At 40.1% G+C, this 16,909-nt stretch overlaps 1 non-coding gene across 1 annotated transcript; it reads right to left on the bottom strand.

Moving 5' to 3' along the window:
• Positions 1–1,083: 1,083 nt before the first annotated feature.
• Positions 1,084–1,168, bottom strand: TRNAQ-UUG (transfer RNA glutamine (anticodon UUG)). Its single transcript has one exon. It is a non-coding gene; the product is annotated as a tRNA-Gln (tRNA).
• Between the last annotated feature and the right edge of the window lie 15,741 nt (positions 1,169–16,909).

The raw sequence follows: 16,909 nt of genomic DNA, 5'->3' as shown, positions 1-16,909 counted from the left end.
AGGCAAAGCATAAGAGACTTTTAAATACAGAGAACAAAGGGTTGCTGGAGGGGAGATGGAGGGAGATGGGTTAAACGGGTGATGGGCATGAAGAAGGGCCCTTTTAGGGATAAGCACTAGGTATCATATAAGGGATGAATTACTAGATTCTACTCCTGAAACCAAGACTACACTGTATGTTAACTAACTTGAATTTAAATTAAAAATAAAATAAAATAAAATAAAATAAAATACTTCTACATAAAAAAATAAAATCAAGGAAGCTGAAATTTTCAAAAAACAAGACACAACCCAATCTTAGACGAATATGCAAAAAATGAGATATTGCACAAGAGTGGATGGATGAATAGTTAATAAGCACAAGAAAAGATAAATTCAAACTAAAATCACAATGATACCATTTTGTACCAACTACATGGCAGAAATTAAAGAGCAATGATGTCAGTCAATAAAAGAATTTGGAGCAACGGGATCCCTCATGCATTTCTGGTGAGAGTGTAACATGATACAACCATTTGTAACATGAACCTTATAATACTAAGTCTTCATATATTTTATGATCTAGCAGTTCTGGTCCTTGATATATGCCCAAGAGAAATGGGTACATGTGCTCACAGAAGGACATGCACAAGAAAGTTTACAGCAATTTACTCAGTATAGCCCTAAACTGGAAACAGTAAAAATTCCCATGAATGGAACATGGATATACAAATAGTGACATGTTCATCCAGTGGAATGTTACTCAATAAAAAAGAATGAGCAAGAATGCAACTATACAGGTGAATCTCAATTACCAAAATGAAAGAAGCAGACACAAAAGAGTATACACGTGCCATTTATATGAAGTTCAAAGATAGGCAAAACTAATCAGCGGTGAAAAAAATCAGAACCATGATTGTTTATGAAGGAAGAAGGTTCACTGTAAGGGAAGTCATAAAGCTTTCTTTTTTTAATTTTATTTATTTTTTTAAATGTTTATTTATTTTTGAGACAGAGAGAGACAGAGTGCAAGTGGGGGAGGGGCAGAGAGAGAGGGAGACACAGAATCTGAAATAGGCTCCAGGCTCTGAGCTGTCAGCACAGAGCCCGACGCGGGGCTCGAACCCACGAACCGTGAGATCATGACCTGAGCCAAAGTCAGACGCTTAACCAACTGAGCCACCCAGGCGCCCCTAGCTTTCTGTGTTGATGAAAACATTTTGTATCTTGGTTGGGGCGGTACTTCCAAGAATACATTTGTGTACACCCCAAACTCACTGATTTATATTGATCTGCATATTTCATTCTGTGTTAATTACTTCAGTTAAAAAAAATCGAGCCCCCTAAAATTCATATTGAAGTCTTAACATCCAGCATGACTGTATGAGGAGGGGATAAAGACTAAATGAGGCTGTAAGAGTAGGGCCCTAATCTTACAGGGCTGGTGCCCTAAGAGGAAGAGCCACCGGAACTCATTCTCTAGACCACGTGAGGACACAGTGAGAAGGTGGCCTTCTACAAGCCAGGGACAGAACTCTCATCAGAAAATGAGTTATCGGAAACTGGCACCTTGATGTTGGACTTCTCAGCCTCCAGAATTGTGACACCATAAATTTCTGTTGTTTAAACCATCTAGTCTATGGTATTTTCCGATGGCAGCCTAAGCAGACTGATGCAATTGCCATGCTTTGAGATGAAGACTTAAATTGCCAAATCAGCAAACAAAAGCATTGCTAGCTATATTTGATTTCATATATCATGTTAGAACGCTCACATTTCTACTCACTAAATAAGTGAATTTGATTTTGCATTGTAACCTAGGTTTTGATTCAACAACTTACTCTATTTTCTAAGTAGTTGATGACTCAGAAGATTTTAACTGAGTAATAAAGCACATTTTAAATATGCTCATATGTGGCCAGCATTTAAAATTCAGCTGCATTCACAGGTGTTTTACTGAACTCAAATGGCCTTTCCTGAATTCAATAGAAACACATTCAAGATTACAAGACAACAGTGATTCGATAGTTAAATATAATTTCAATGGTAACTGCACAAACCAAAGAGGTTTCCTCCTTGAAAGAAAATTAATTTTTATGGACGTTGAAAGTTTGGCTTCACTTTTCAATGTAGAACAAACTGATATCTATCAAAACCCCATCTTTATTTTCCCTCAATAGATATTAATTAAAATTGGGACTTATGGTATAGTTAGTTTCTTTGCTTTAATAGTTTTTTAGTGTCAATAGAATCTTCCAATTTTCAGGACTGAGTCAATATAAATTAATGACACAGCCATAATTAGTGGTAGATACACTTCAATGGAAAAATTATGGTTTTGTATTATTGGCTTAGATGGAAAAGTTTGCATTGCTATCAACTTCCAGCTAGAGGATCTCTTTAACATTTCATCAGTGTCAAAATTGAGTTAGAAAAGCAATAGTATTATTTAAAAATCAGTATGATTTCATATTTTTTTCAAAAGGGCCTCAAATTTTCAAGGAACATAAAGAGCCCTTAAAACATTACATTTTGATGGAACAGAAACCTTAAGGTCACTTTTCAGCTGAAAGTTAAAACAATGTTTGGAGTTTAATTTTTACTTCATTAATTGGTTAATGAAGTCTGTATCTTTTATTTATTTCAAAGATTTTCTTTGTAAGTAATCTCTACACCCAATGTGAAGCTTGAACTCACAACCCTGAGGTCAAGTGTAGCACACTCTATCCACTGAGCCAGCCAGGCGCCCCTTGTCTATATCTTTTAAATTGAGTATGTTGTATATGCAAAATACCACCCTCAGTGTTTTAGAAAACAATGAAGGACAAAGTAGACAGTCTAGTGAGCGTGTAATGTGGGGAAATAAAACATATACACAAATAGCCAGAATATTATTTGATGATTTAGACACAGAATTTTGTGAGTTCAGAGAAAGAAGGGATTCCTTTCAGGTGGGAGAATCAGGGAAGATTTCTTAAATGGAAAAGAGAGAATTTGAGCATAACATTTTGACTTGATTATAATTTAGACATGTCATTTCATGGAGAGCAATTGAAGGTGCTCATTGCCAGTGACCTTTCCCCACAAGTACCTTCACACATCAGCTCTTCTGGGCCTTGTCATCCTCTGCACAGACAGCCTACCGCTGAAATACCTTAAAATCTAATATTCTGTCTTCCCATATAATCTCCAGTTCACCGAGTGAGCTTCTGCCTTTGTTTTCATCACTGCTTTGCTGTCATTAATATCTCCAGGTGCTGGGGCGCCTGGGTGGCTCAGTTGGTTGAGTGGCCGACATCAGCTCAGGTCATGATCTCACCGCTTGTGAGTTCGAGCCCCACGTTGGGCTCTGTGCTGCCAGCTCAGAGCCCGGAGCCTGCTTCCAATTCTGTGTCTCCCTCTCTCCCTTCCCCTCCCCTGCTCGTGCTCTGTCTGTCTCTCTCCCTCAAAAATAAATAAACATTAAATATGCTAAACGGAACAACTTTGGAACTGAATGACTCAAAGTCTAAGCTCTACCACCTATCGCTGGAAGCCTCTGCTAGGTTACTTATTTATTCTGATCCTTGGCCTCCTCGATTTAAAAGTGGTGTTACTGACCATTCTGATATAACAGGCCAATTGAGCATGTCCAAGTAGATAACATAGAAGAAGATCACGCCACAGTATCTGGGTTAAATAACAGTGTTAGCTCTCCTGCGTTAAAACTTTTATTGCTGTTTATCCCGGAATCAATGCTAGGGATTACCACATTTATTTTTTCAGCCCATTCCCCTCTTCTTGGCCAGACCATCTTTTCAACTGCTGATCCAACTTCTCCCCTTGTGTTCCAACAATGGCTAGTATTCATTCAGCCAACCAACAGTATTTATTGAGCGTTGGCTATGCCCCGTAAATCAAGTAGTCTAGGGGAGGTGCAGACATAAAACAGGCAATATCGTATCATATGATCCATGCGACAATAGGGTAACTTTATGGGAGGGGGATAATTAACCAGTCTTGGGAACGGGGATCAGGGTCTCTAACTTTAACCCCATTCTGGCCCCTCCCACACCCCTGGAACGTTAGGTGCTTAATAAACATGTGTTGCCCTAAGTGGCATCAAAACTGGAATTTAAGAATGAACATGTATTATGAAGGGATTCAGAGACTAAGGGATTCGAAGACTAAGAACTGTATAAAGTTTTTTGAAGTCCCGTGGGACCATGGAATATATGTGTGAGCAGACGAGATACATGAAGTTCCTGGCTGGCCCTGAGCATGGTGCCCCGGTGTGGTGTGTGTGGAATTTCAGTAAGACTCAAAGTAAGCAGAAGGTAAGTGTATTATATCTATGACTATGTAAGCTTTCTTTTCAAACCAGAATTTCCTCTGCGTGCAAAAAAAAAAAAAAAAGGCAATGGTAGTCAAAGAAGCTCAAAAGAACCAAGGAACCTATCACATGCTTCCACACTCATGTTATTCCCGGGTATTAGCCCACCTGTGGTATACTAACATAGAAAAAAAGGGAAAGGTAGAGAAACCCATCGTTCCTTTTCTTGAAAGTCCTCCGTTACTTATCAGTAAGCTGAAGCGAGAGAGTGTTGGTAGAATGTGTGTGTATCGAGGAGTAACATGAAACAGCTGAGTTCTTTTGGAGGCAATATTTTCACTGTTCTGGTAAGAAGGAAGTATGTAGGCATGGTCAAGTTAAATATTATCGTATTTACACTTCAGAGGTGTATTGCTCACTATAGAGATGAATTGCAAAATCCATGCTAATAATTTAAATTAATTTTTCTTTACTTAGAACAACAGTAAATAGGGGCGCCTGGGTGGCTTAGTCGGTAAAGCGTCCGACTTCGGCTCAGGTCATGATCTCGCGGTTTGGGAGTTCGGGTCCCACGTCAGGCTCTGTGCTGACAGCTCGGAGCCTGGAGCCTGCTTCAGATTCTGTGTCTCCCCCTCTCTCTGCCCCTCCCATGCTCATGCTCTGTCTCTGTCTCTCAGTAATAAATAAATGTTAAGAAAAAAAAAAGGAACAACAGTAAATAGCAAATAAAAGCAGCATAGCACGTGGAGAGGGAGACTTGGAGGGAAAAAAAATAACACTTTATATTTTAGTACCTTCGGTGGCACTTTTTCCTTTCTTTTGAATGGGGAACTCTGCATTTCCCTTTTGCACCGGGCCCTGCAAATTATGTAGCTAACCCTGCCCTCCGCTAATAAATAAATGGCCAAGCCACAAGTGGATCCTAAGTTTTCTGCATCTAAACGACGCACCAAACCACACTTCTTTCTGCGACACTCACTGCATAGTGTTACGTCAAGGAAGTCTGCGTGCCATTCACTCTTTCCAACGCAGTGGAAATGCCTCTTTGAGGGAAGAAACCACCCAAATTACCTGTTTGTGACCGAGACATTGACTGCCAGCTTATTGCTCCATTCCTCCAGAGCTTTCCACAGGACCTTTGTTGCTATGAAATCACAGATCAACTTCTCCTTCTGCCCAATCCTGCTTGCTTCACTCAGGTCTCACAGATGTGACTCCCAAGGAAACCCCCAAGAAACTGCCAGCACAGAAAGTGCTGTCTCTGAGTCTCTTTGTCATGAGGGCCAACCTAGGACATTGCATTGGACACCGGATTTTAACAAATGTATCCTGCATTTTTCCAATCAACATTGTACAGTGTGTACATTCACTATATGTTTAGTTCTCTGCCTTACTTTTGCTGTAGTCATAGCTGTTTTACCTTTACTTTTCTCCACGCTGATGAAATTCTGTTAATGTTTTACCCTGCGGAGACCAGTTCTGTGTGCCTGCTGTCAGAGCTCTCACTAAAACCAGAGAAACTGCAATTCCTAAGCAAGCCATGAACTATTAGATCTATTCCAGAGTGAAGTTCTTACTCTTGTAAGCATTTTCCTCTCTCCAGGGGAGAAGTATCAAAGCCGATCCTTTAGGGTTGGATCAGTTATCTTCCTGCATGATTTCAAAGAATTTACTAAACGGTCATGTCTCTTTTTCACCTGTTTTGGAGTTAGATTTACTTTGAAGTGTTAAACATGAGCTTTAAATGACTATCCTTTAATGCAGACTGATTAAGGCACAGGTTAGCTATAAAAATCATTCTTACTCATGTTCTTTTAATTAAAAAAAAAAAAACAAACCACTAAATGCCTAAATGTCCCAGGCACAAGTTGGTACTGCCCCAGAGCACGTTTGCTGTATACAATGGTATTTCTTGTGAGTAAGTGTACATTCTGTAACTCATTTCGGAAGCATTTGGCTGACTCAACCCTAACTTTTGGAAAATAAAAATATGATAGCTTCTGAGTCCAGCTCATTGGTAAATATATTTTATAAAGAAGAGAGAACTGTCCATATAGAGGCCATTTGATCATTTTTTAAGCCTTGTAGACTTCCCCAGAGTCCAGATATATTCCTAGGTATTGGTAATTAGCAGAGGGCAAGTAGAACACAAAATTTAAAGAGCCAGCATCCAGTTAGCTAAACTGGAATTTAAAAAAAGAAAACCGAACACACAAGACTTGAAATGTAAAAAATTATCAATCAAAAAATGAAGACATAAAAAGTTGGCATCCTTTATTTTGTTTAATAATGGATGGCACCCTTTCTCTTTCTCCCCTCTCCTGGCTCACCTCCACCACACGTGGACATGGGCGCACAGCTAAACTCTATTCCTCAATGGCATCTGTCAAAAAAGCTGTACTCTGGGTACTGAAGCAAACGCACAAAAACAAGCAAGCCCGCCTCATATCAAAAGGCAGCTCTGATTGCCCAAAGCGAAACCAGAACGATTGTTTATAACATGCTGAGCCCCAGCCCTCCTGTCTTCCTGAGAGCACGGTTGGCAGAGACCTGGATGTTAATTGTGGTGCTGAGACCATCATTCTTGTCACACGTGAGCGCATGTGGCTGGGGACCCTTTATAGAGCAAAGAGACGCTCAGCCAGGACAGGAGCCCCAAGACCCGGAGTCACTCTATCCAGACTTGGCTAGGAAGAGACCAACGCAGCTCCAAGAGAATTCCATCTGCTTTAGTAAGTTAGCTACCAGGTTAACCCTTCAGTTATAGAGGTACAAAACAGAAAGCTGCCCCTTCAGATACCAGTAGAGCAGGCCAGGGGTGAGAAGATGGGGGAGGAGAGGGTGTGGGCACCACAGAGCCTTGGAACCACACTGGGGGCAGCTGCTTCTCAGTGTTGGTGCCAGAAGGTGGTAATCAATGAACATCTAGTGTTGCTGAACCTTATATTTTTTTCTAAAGTTATTAGAAATTAGAATGTTTATCTACAATATCCTACCTTTTAAATGTTAGCGGATACTTCTTTCTTTTGAAACCAGTGGGCGAACTAACAGAACACATCTGCCAAATGTTCACCATAGCCCGGGTCTCTGACCTCCTTCCCACGCTGACCTCCTCCCCATAGTTTCTACTCTCCCCCCTCCCTTGCTCCCACCTGCCCTCTCACCCCCTCTTGTCTGTCTCTTCCTTGATTGTGCAATGCACTCTCCAGTCTCAAGGGCTTTGCACTAGCACTTTCCTCCCATGGAAGACCCGTGCCCTAAACAGCTCGCAGCGTTACCTCCTTCGGATCTTGTTTTAAATGCCAGCTTCCCAGTGAGACCTTCCCATTTGGAACCACGGTCTCTTCCCACACTCCACACTTCTCTTTGCTGTTTGATTCTACTAAAAAATACTATTATCATCTAACAAATATATTTTTTTATTTGATTTTTTTCCCCATTTCTTCCCACAGTGGAATGTAAACTTTGTCAAGGCAGAGATTTTGGGTTATTTTCCTCATGGCTATATCCCCAGTGCCTAGAACAGAGTCTGGCACATAGTAGAAACTTGATAAATGTTTCTTGAATGAATTAATGTGCCGATGGATACATGTGCAGGCCATCTTTGCTTGTGGTCCAGGCTTCCAACTTGTTACTCCTGATTTATACTGGAAATCTCATGGTATAACCCAAAGGAAGGAGACATGAGAAGTTTGGGCAGTGAACATCTAAACTCTTTCTTTTCTTTTCTTTTTTAAGTTTACTTATTTACTTATTTTGAGAGAGAGAGAAAGAGAGAGAGTGAGTGAGTAGGGGAGGGGCAGAGGGAGAAGGAGAGAGAGAATCCCAAGCAGACTCCACCCTGGCAGCACAGATCCCCATGTGGGGCTCAAACTCACAAACCACTAGCTCGTGATCTGAGATCACGTGACATGATCATGAAACCAAGAGTCAGATGCTTAACTGACTGAGCCACCCCGGTGCCCCTCTAAACTCTTATTTTCTAAGAAAGTCAAGTAATCAAATGGCATCATCCACAATGTCACAGAGCATTTCTGTCAATTATAGTACCTTTCACATGCAAAAGTAAAGCATATCCAGCAATGCCAAATTTAGTGATCCCTTGATATTTTATTTGCCCCATTTTGATTAGATGCTTACCCAACAATGACAAAGTTTAGAGTTTAACCTACTCAGAATAGGTCACCTTGCCCACAGTGTTGAGCTTCAAGTGAGCAGTCTCTAAAATTAAGCATAGTTCCTTTCCTGTTTGGAAAATGAAAACGAAAATAAAATAAATATAAAGGAGACAGGAGGGAATAAAGATGAAGTCTGATCTTTGTGAAGGTAGGGACTTGGTTCACAGAAATGATATTTTCTCTCAATGTCTTACTTTCCCTCTTTACTCCAGCCTATATGATTCAAAGTTTGATTGATATTGTTAAGAACTCAGCTCATTTCTATCTTTCTCTCCTTATACTTTCTGCACAGAAAAAGTACAGACAAAGCCAACTAAATTAAAGGGTGGCGCAGTCGGTTAAGCGTCCGACTTCAGCCAGGTCACGATCTCGCGGTCCGTGAGTTCAAGCCCCGCGTCAGGCTCTGGGCCGATGGCTCGGAGCCTGGAGCCTGTTTCCGATTCTGTGTCTCCCTCTCTCTCTGCCCCTCCCCCGTTCATGCTCTGTCTCTCTCTGTCCCAAAAAAAAAAAAAAAAAAAAGTTGAAAAAAAAATTAAAAAAAAAAAAAAAAGAGCAAAATTCAGGTTGTATGTTTTGTTTATATTCTCTGATCTAAAAACAGAAGGCTTCCACCCAAACATGATCAATATCCGTAATGGGATGAAAGGCATAGGGAGAGATACATACATGTTTAATTAATATTACACCAGAGATGCCTTGACCTTGAAATATTTTTAATAGTAGCAAATGAGCAAAATTCCTTTATGACCGGGTAAAACATTTTATAATTCCTTACCACAGAAGTAGTACACAATGAAGATACAAGAAACTCGAAAAAGTTGAACTCCTGATGGAAGCACCAGGAACTTTCACTGGGTATCTCAGCTGCTTGCAGAGCCCACATGGGTGAGTTCAGGAGGGCCCTCAGAAGTCACTGGCAAAACCTAGGTCCTGCTATCTGCCAAAGACGATGTGCCTCTGGCAACACCAGAGCAATAATGGTGCCTCCTCTTTCACCTTCCAAATCTCATGCAAGCAACTTCCGTCGGAAGACCTTAAGCCAAAGGATGGGTCTAGGAAATGTAGTCTTCAGCCTTCAGGGCCCCCGCTTCCAGGGGGGCATAGATCCATTCAGACAGGGCCAGACGGATCCAAGGCGACCCAGGATTTGAATTTCTGTTCTTATGCAAAGACCAGGCATTCTTGGAACCATCCATGGGTTTAACAACCTTTCCTTATGTTATTTTTATTCTCTAAGTAAGACAATCACACAAATGCTTGGGAATTCACGTTTCACTAACATTAATTGATTCCTTTAAAAAGTTAATTCTTCCAAAGGGTCTTGCTGTATGGGGACACTTCTCAATCGGCATTCTCCCACCAAGAATGGGGGCCGTGGGGACGGGTGTTGGAAATAAGGAAAGAACTAGTTTATTTACATGAGGCAGACTGAAAATTTTACCAGACCAGACCAAATTCATCTTAGTAAAATTTATATCGCAACGTAGACCAGCAATTTCCTCTCCCGCAACTCTAAAGCCTTCCTGTTGTGTGACTCAGTTTCCTACACTAAAGGGCTGTTGCCACAGTAGTCAGGGGAAGGAAATGCTTGCTCACCTTTGCTGTGTTTAGAATCAGCACTCCACATCAAAGAGGTGACTCATTCCGTCCACTTGCCAGCCCTGAACTTGCTTCCTACCTCCCACTACCCCTTGCTGGCTGTGCTGTTCTTGGCTGGAGAGACCTTCCACCAGCAAGTCCAGGTTTGTGGAGTCTGGCACGCTCACCTCCCTGAATGACGAGGCTTCCTGATGTGGGTTGCTCTGCAGGTTGGGGCACGAAGGTGACCACCAATTTGCCTGACCTGTGGTTCAAGGTGTGCGATTCAAAACCAAGAAGCCGGGCTTTTACCTCTGCCTTCTCAAACAGCACAGAGGGAAATGGGATTGTTTTTATTTCCCGACTCCTGTTAACAGTAAACAGCTAACCCGAAAAGGTATAGGTACCTATTTTCATGGGTTTTAGAGAAACATGCTGCTGCCAGAAATCCCAGAAGCCATCAGGTTCATTTTGTTGAGCTCAGCAGTGTTTGTTATAACATGGGGCAGATGGTGAGTGCTCAGAAAATATTTATTCCTGGTGGATATGCTTCTGTCTGAATGGAAGCCATCTTAGAGTAATAACCTTGCCTTCGAGATTGTTAGAGAGGGAGAATCTGGACTTCCTTTAATAAAATCCGCCGCTGGATTCAATATTGAGGACAGTGTGGATATGGAAAAATAAAGTGTTTTATAATTTATAGAGATGGGTTTGAAATGAGGAATTCTGGGCAAATCCCTTAAGTTGTTTTCAAATACATATAACACGGTGCTAAAGGAATTTCCAGTCAGATCGGCCTGTGCTCGAGTCTCAGCAGACCACTTACAATTGCTGATTTACTTTTCTAATTTTCCGTTTCCTCATGTAATAAATAGGATAATAGTAAAATTTTCTTCTTAAGCTTTTTTGAAAGGATTAAATACGATAACGCGATCAATGTTCTAAACGCAAAGCCTAGGACACATTAGCATTCAATATATTCTCTTCCCTGAAACTGTGTCCTCATTTGGAAAATGGGAAGAATGAAACATGCCATACTCTGCTGCAAAGGGATATTACAGATCAGATGAAGTTAATATGGAGAAAGTGCTTCCCAAGTGTGATTTATCAGTGTTCTCTAACTCCCTCTTGACAATGAGCCCATTCCTTTTTCTCCAGCGTCTGCATATAGGCTAGCTGCTGTTATCTTTTGGCACAATCCTAGGCAATTTACACATATATTTAACAGACCAGCACTCAGAAGGCTTACAGCACATGATTACTTCCATTAATAGTGAGTATGGCCATCCACATGTGTTTAAGGACCCTTATCCTCAGATATTTTGCCTTTGAATGTTCACATTGCCAGCTTTCTCTCCTGCTAGGATATTTAGGGGAACTGAGATTTACCATGGTTATATGGCTCAATCAATGCTGGGATGGTCCCAGGACTGACACTTATTAAAACCAGATCCTTCCAGGACTGGATTGGCAGAAGGACGACCTGCCTGTGTTAGAGCAGAGCTCCTCTCACCCCACCTTTTCCTTCAGGCAGCCAGTTAGCCTTTTCTAGCCTGCCCTGCTCGATGAAAAATGCCCTGGGATATTTGGAGAAGAGTTGGTGTGAATGGGTTTATATATTATCCAGATTGCCTCATCATTACTCATAGTCAATTGGAAAATTTCCAACCTTTTCTACTTGATCTCAGCTACCTAAGGGATTTGAACTGACATCTGCTATCAAAATCCATCTGGAAAGAGAATATATGAGTATTAGATTTCATTCAACAAACATTAAGTTGGAACCATTGGTAACAAGGGTGTGGTGTGAAGGAGAAGAAAGTCCTGGCTTCAGAAAAAGATTGACTGAAATTCAAATCCCAGCTGTGCCACCACCGTCTATATGCCCCCCGACATGTTAATTTCAGAGCATCACTTACTGATCTATAAAATAAAATATAATATCTCTTTATAATGTTGTGAGGAGTAATAAAGATTTTTGCACATAAGACTCCCTAGCAGTAGTAAGTGTTCAATAAGTGACAGCTATTATTAATATTACTTTCTTAGTAGTCTGACTCTTCTAGTGAAAGGAAATGTTCAGAGAAATTGATCAACTCTGCTTCAGATGCCCCTATCACATAAGGTTACTGTATCAGATAGGGAAAATGGGTGGGCAAATATAAAGTTACTGTGGTTATTCAGAGAAAAGTCACTTGAGGTCCAAGGAACACTGAGGGCTATACCAAATAGAGTGACCTCTTTTTCTTTGTTAAACTATAGGACAAGAAGACAAGAAAGGAATTGAGATTCATAACTGAGATTCATTTTTTACATACTTCTTGGATTGGTCCATTTCTACCACGTGTAACTATAACATTTCTATAAGAAATTTTGTTTGGTGGTGTTTATTTATGTCTATCTGTGTGTGCATGTGTGTGTGTGCACGTTAAAGATTTTTATCTGGCTGAATAATTTTCTTTTTATTGATTCCTAAAGAAGGATTCGGACACAGAAGGGAAGAAGAACAAAGGTAGATTTTCCTCTTAATATGTTACTAAAAAATTTGTAGGGAAATCGACTAAAGCAACAGGGGAAAAATGAAGCTAAAAATATCTTAACATCATTAATTGGATGTATTTACACATTACACTCAAGATCTACAAGTCTTAGGAAATTGCTCACATTAATACCAAGTAATTCAATCTATTCTTCATCTCTGAGTAATGATTAACCGTTGTAAAAATTGGATTTATTTACTAATCTGGAAAAACCCACACTTATTTGGAGGGCATTCATTCTCAGTAAGCTCTCTTAATTAAAATTCCAGCACTGGAATTGGCTGTGGCAACATAGGCAATGTGACAAAGAGGTTAATAGATTACCTGGGTAATTTGGTCAGTAAAGATAGCTGATGTAGGCATGTAGGTAAGTCCTCCAAGTTTTGTGGTAAGCTTTATTTCCCTGCCTTGTCTGGGTAATTGCATCAAATTTCCACATTGCTTGGCTGTATAGACAAGATTTTTAGCAAATGCGCAAAGGGTTGAGAAAGCCTGGCTTGCATAATTGGTATTCTGCATTTAAAACATCTTTCTATGAATGCTTAACCGAATAATTTGCCTGAACTTGCCTTTTGGAGTTTCTCAATGTGGGTTGATATTTGCCATCGTGACTATGGCACTTGGGGAGCCTACCTAGAAACATATATCCTCCTTAAATCTCTTCCTTTCCTCCCTCCCTGTCTTCCTTTCTTGTTTCCTTCCTTCCTTTTTTTCTTTTTCTTCTTCCAACTCTTTTTCATAAAATCATATAATGCTGGAATTTGGTGGAACTATAGCAACTGTAACTACTCTGTATTTCTCAAAATGCGTTAATTCCCATACCACATTCATGGATTTTTCGTATATAATTATTTAACTTTTAAAAAATAGATTCTTCTTTTTAAAACAACTTACTTTTTCAGATGCACTTTTATTTTTTTTTTAAGTTTTATTTATTTATTTGAGACAGACTGAGACAGTACGAGTTGGGGAGGGGCAGAGAGAGAGAGGGAGGGAGAGAGTCTTGCGTTGCAGGCATAGAGCCTGACGCAGGGCTGGAGCTCACAAAACCGTGAGATCATGACCTGAGTGGAAACTAAGAGTCGGACGCTTAACTAACAGAGCCACCCAGATGCCCCTCAGATGCACTTTTAAAAACTATATTCAAGACTAATAGATTTAGGAGCACCTGGGTGGCTCAGTTGGTTAGTCAACCTGAGTTGACTTCAGCTCAGGTCATGATCTCAGAGTTTGTGGGTTCAAGCCCTGCGTCGGGCTCTGTGCTGACACCTCAGAGCCTGGAACCTGCTTCGGATTCTGTGTCTCCTTCTCTCTCTGCTCCTCCCTTGCTCATGCTCTCTCTGTCTCTCAAAAATAAATAAAGATTAAAAAATTAAAAAAAAAAAAAGGGTAATAGATTTAGTATGCTGATTATTTTTTCCTGATAAAAAAGTAAAAGAGACAAACAGACACATTTTGTACAGGTACAACCTAAAATCGTATCATTTAGCTTTGGGAAACACTGTTCTAGCCTGGCCTTCAAATGAGAGAGCTGAGACCCAGAGAATTACAGTGATGTTTTCTAGAGGCGGTTAGGAGCAGAACTAATAGTTGAAATCATGCTTCTGGACTCTTTAATCCAGGCCTTTTCTCCTACACTTCACTGACTTACAGTGTTAGTTACTTTAAGGCAGGGCTGTAAGAATCGCTAACAGAGTATAGAAAAGCCATCAATAGCCAAACCATGAAAACAGCCGTCTTCCTATTTATTGGTCCTTCAATAATTTTTCGATCACCAAGAGGTCACAGATGATTCGAGACAGTAGTTCTCAAACAAGAGTACTCATGTAGGGGTTTACAAGGATTCCAAGGACCCGGTAGTGCAAAAGATCTTTTCAGAGCCATGCTTTTCCTGTGAATTCTTGCCTAAAAAAGGGTCTGTGGTTAAGGCATCACTGTTCATAACTGCTCCTTTGCCACCTTCCACAAGAAAGTCACACTTCTCATTTACAGCTTGCCCCTGGAGTGTCGTCAGCACATCAGCACTGACACCAAACTGAAACCCATGGACACCTGAAAACACCATAGCCTGCTGGCATAGGTGTGGGAGGGTGCAAGGATCTCATGTTTGGGTGACAAATCACAGGTGGTCTCCCATTCTTGGCTTTCCTCAAAAATCAAGGAAGGTTAAACAAACTTTCAGCCAATAGATCTTTAAAAATGATTTTGCACGACGGATGCATATGTAAGCTTTGACATAGGAGTTGTTTTTAAAAAAAATTTTTTTTAACGCTTATTTACTTTTGAGACAGAGAGAGACAGAGCATGAATAGGGGAGGGTCAGAGAGAGAGAGGGAGACACAGAATCTGAAACAGGCTCCAGGCTCTGAGCCGTCAGCGCAGAGCCCGACGCAGGGCTCAAACTCACGAACCGTGAGATTATGACCTGAGCTGAAGTCAGACGCTTAACCGACTGAGCCACCCAGGCACCCTGATGTAGGAGTTGTTTAAAGTTGTTTAGAGATCCAAGAATTAAGTGTTAATACTAACCCCCTAACTCATTCTGATACTAGGTAGTAAGTAATAACCATACACAGACCTGTGGGGAAAGGAAACTTGGATGGATCCATCTTCTTAATAGGTACACATCCAAAATGAGATATTTTTTTTACATATTACTTTTTATTACTTTTATTTCAATATATATTTATCAATATTTTAATATATTATTAAATATATACTTATATTAAATATACTTCAATAATAGAACCTATTTTGTCAGCTTGGTTAGCAGTAGTAATTGTCATATTACTCAGGAGAAATTTTGAACATTTACAACCCATTTGGGGGTTAAAATATAAATTTAGCTTATATTTTTGTTGCAAAATATAATAAGGTCTTTAACAGAAGACTTTAATGAGTAAAGTTATGTGACTAGAATAAAACTCAGTGAGAAAGGGAAATAAAAAAACAAGTTCAGCAAATAAAAGGAAGATTTAGCATTTCTAATTGTTCAGAACCACTTATGATTGCTATTTTTTTAATTTTTTTAATGTTTATTTAATTTTGAGAGAGAGAGAGACAGAGTATGAGTGATAGAGGGGAAGAGAGAGAGGGAGACACAGAATCCGAAGCAGGCTCCAGGCTCCTAGCTGTCAGCACAGAGCCCCACATGCGGCCCGAACCCATGAACCGTGAGATCGTGATCTGAGCTGAAGTTGGACACTTAACCAACCGAGCCACCCAGGCACCCGTGTGATTGCTATTTTTTTAAATGGGGATGACAGGGGATCGAGTCACTTTGGTGTTTATATTCCACGGGATGCATTTTAAAATTGTGTAACAGTTTTATTTTAAAAGATTAATACTTAAAATAAGTCGGAGAGTCCATAATTTGTGTTGTTTACATTTTGGAGAAATTTTAGATGTCACCTTAACGTTTTGCAAAGTGTTGCAGAGATTTCCCAACTCCTTTCTGAGTACACAAACAGGAAGCTTGAAGACCATTGCTGTCAGAGTTGGAATCGGTTGCCCAGCTGCAGAATGCTTCATGGAGAATCTTCTGCCTCCGACTGGATTCCCAGGAATGAAAACGGTAACCAAAGTTTACCAAAGGAGTACACTTGCGTCCAGTTGTGCCAGGACTCCTGGGGCCGGCTTTCAGATATCCAGGACCCATGGGAGCCTGGATGCTCTCGGCTTTGGTGCCTACTAGATTAGCATTTGCGGGAAACTCCAAAACCTGATAGAAGTTGCATTGGTCATAAAGAAATCTTCTCTAGCAAACCCCCCGCCCCCAATACCACTGTAGAATGCAACTTCTGTATTTACCAGATAAAATAAAATGGTTCTTTTTCACATTCTTACAAAAGTTCCAAAATTCCCATGTAGATAACAGGAATAGAAATCATTTGAATCAAAAAAGAGCGGCATGCATTAAAAACATGTGTGCATATATGTAAAACAAATGTGCACTTTTTAAAATGTGTAACTGTGCTATTGTTCAGTGATGAAAATTTTGAGGTTGAATTTAGGAGTGAAGTTCACGCTGAAGTTGTCTTTAAAGAGGGTTTCTGCAGACCATAGCTCCTCACTCTAGTAATGGATGTATGTAGTTCTTCTATCCCAGGAAAATACAAATTATTTATGCTCCATTCCAGCAACATCTTATGTTTCACATTACCAACAGCTTATAATTAGAGGGTATCCATGAAGTTTCCTTTCATTTTCTTTTCTAATTTCTATGCTGTTTTGTAAGAAATAAAAGAAAAAGAGAAAAAAGGCAAATTTTCCCCCATATATTTACAATGGACTTTTAAATAACTACAAAAGTATAGAAATCA

The sequence above is a fragment of the Panthera uncia genome, chromosome D4, assembly GCF_023721935.1.
Source record: "Panthera uncia isolate 11264 chromosome D4, Puncia_PCG_1.0, whole genome shotgun sequence".
Lineage (NCBI taxonomy): Eukaryota > Metazoa > Chordata > Mammalia > Carnivora > Felidae > Panthera > Panthera uncia.
The sequence above is the reverse complement of the archived record's forward strand: the minus strand, read 5'-3'. Positions and strand labels throughout refer to the sequence as shown.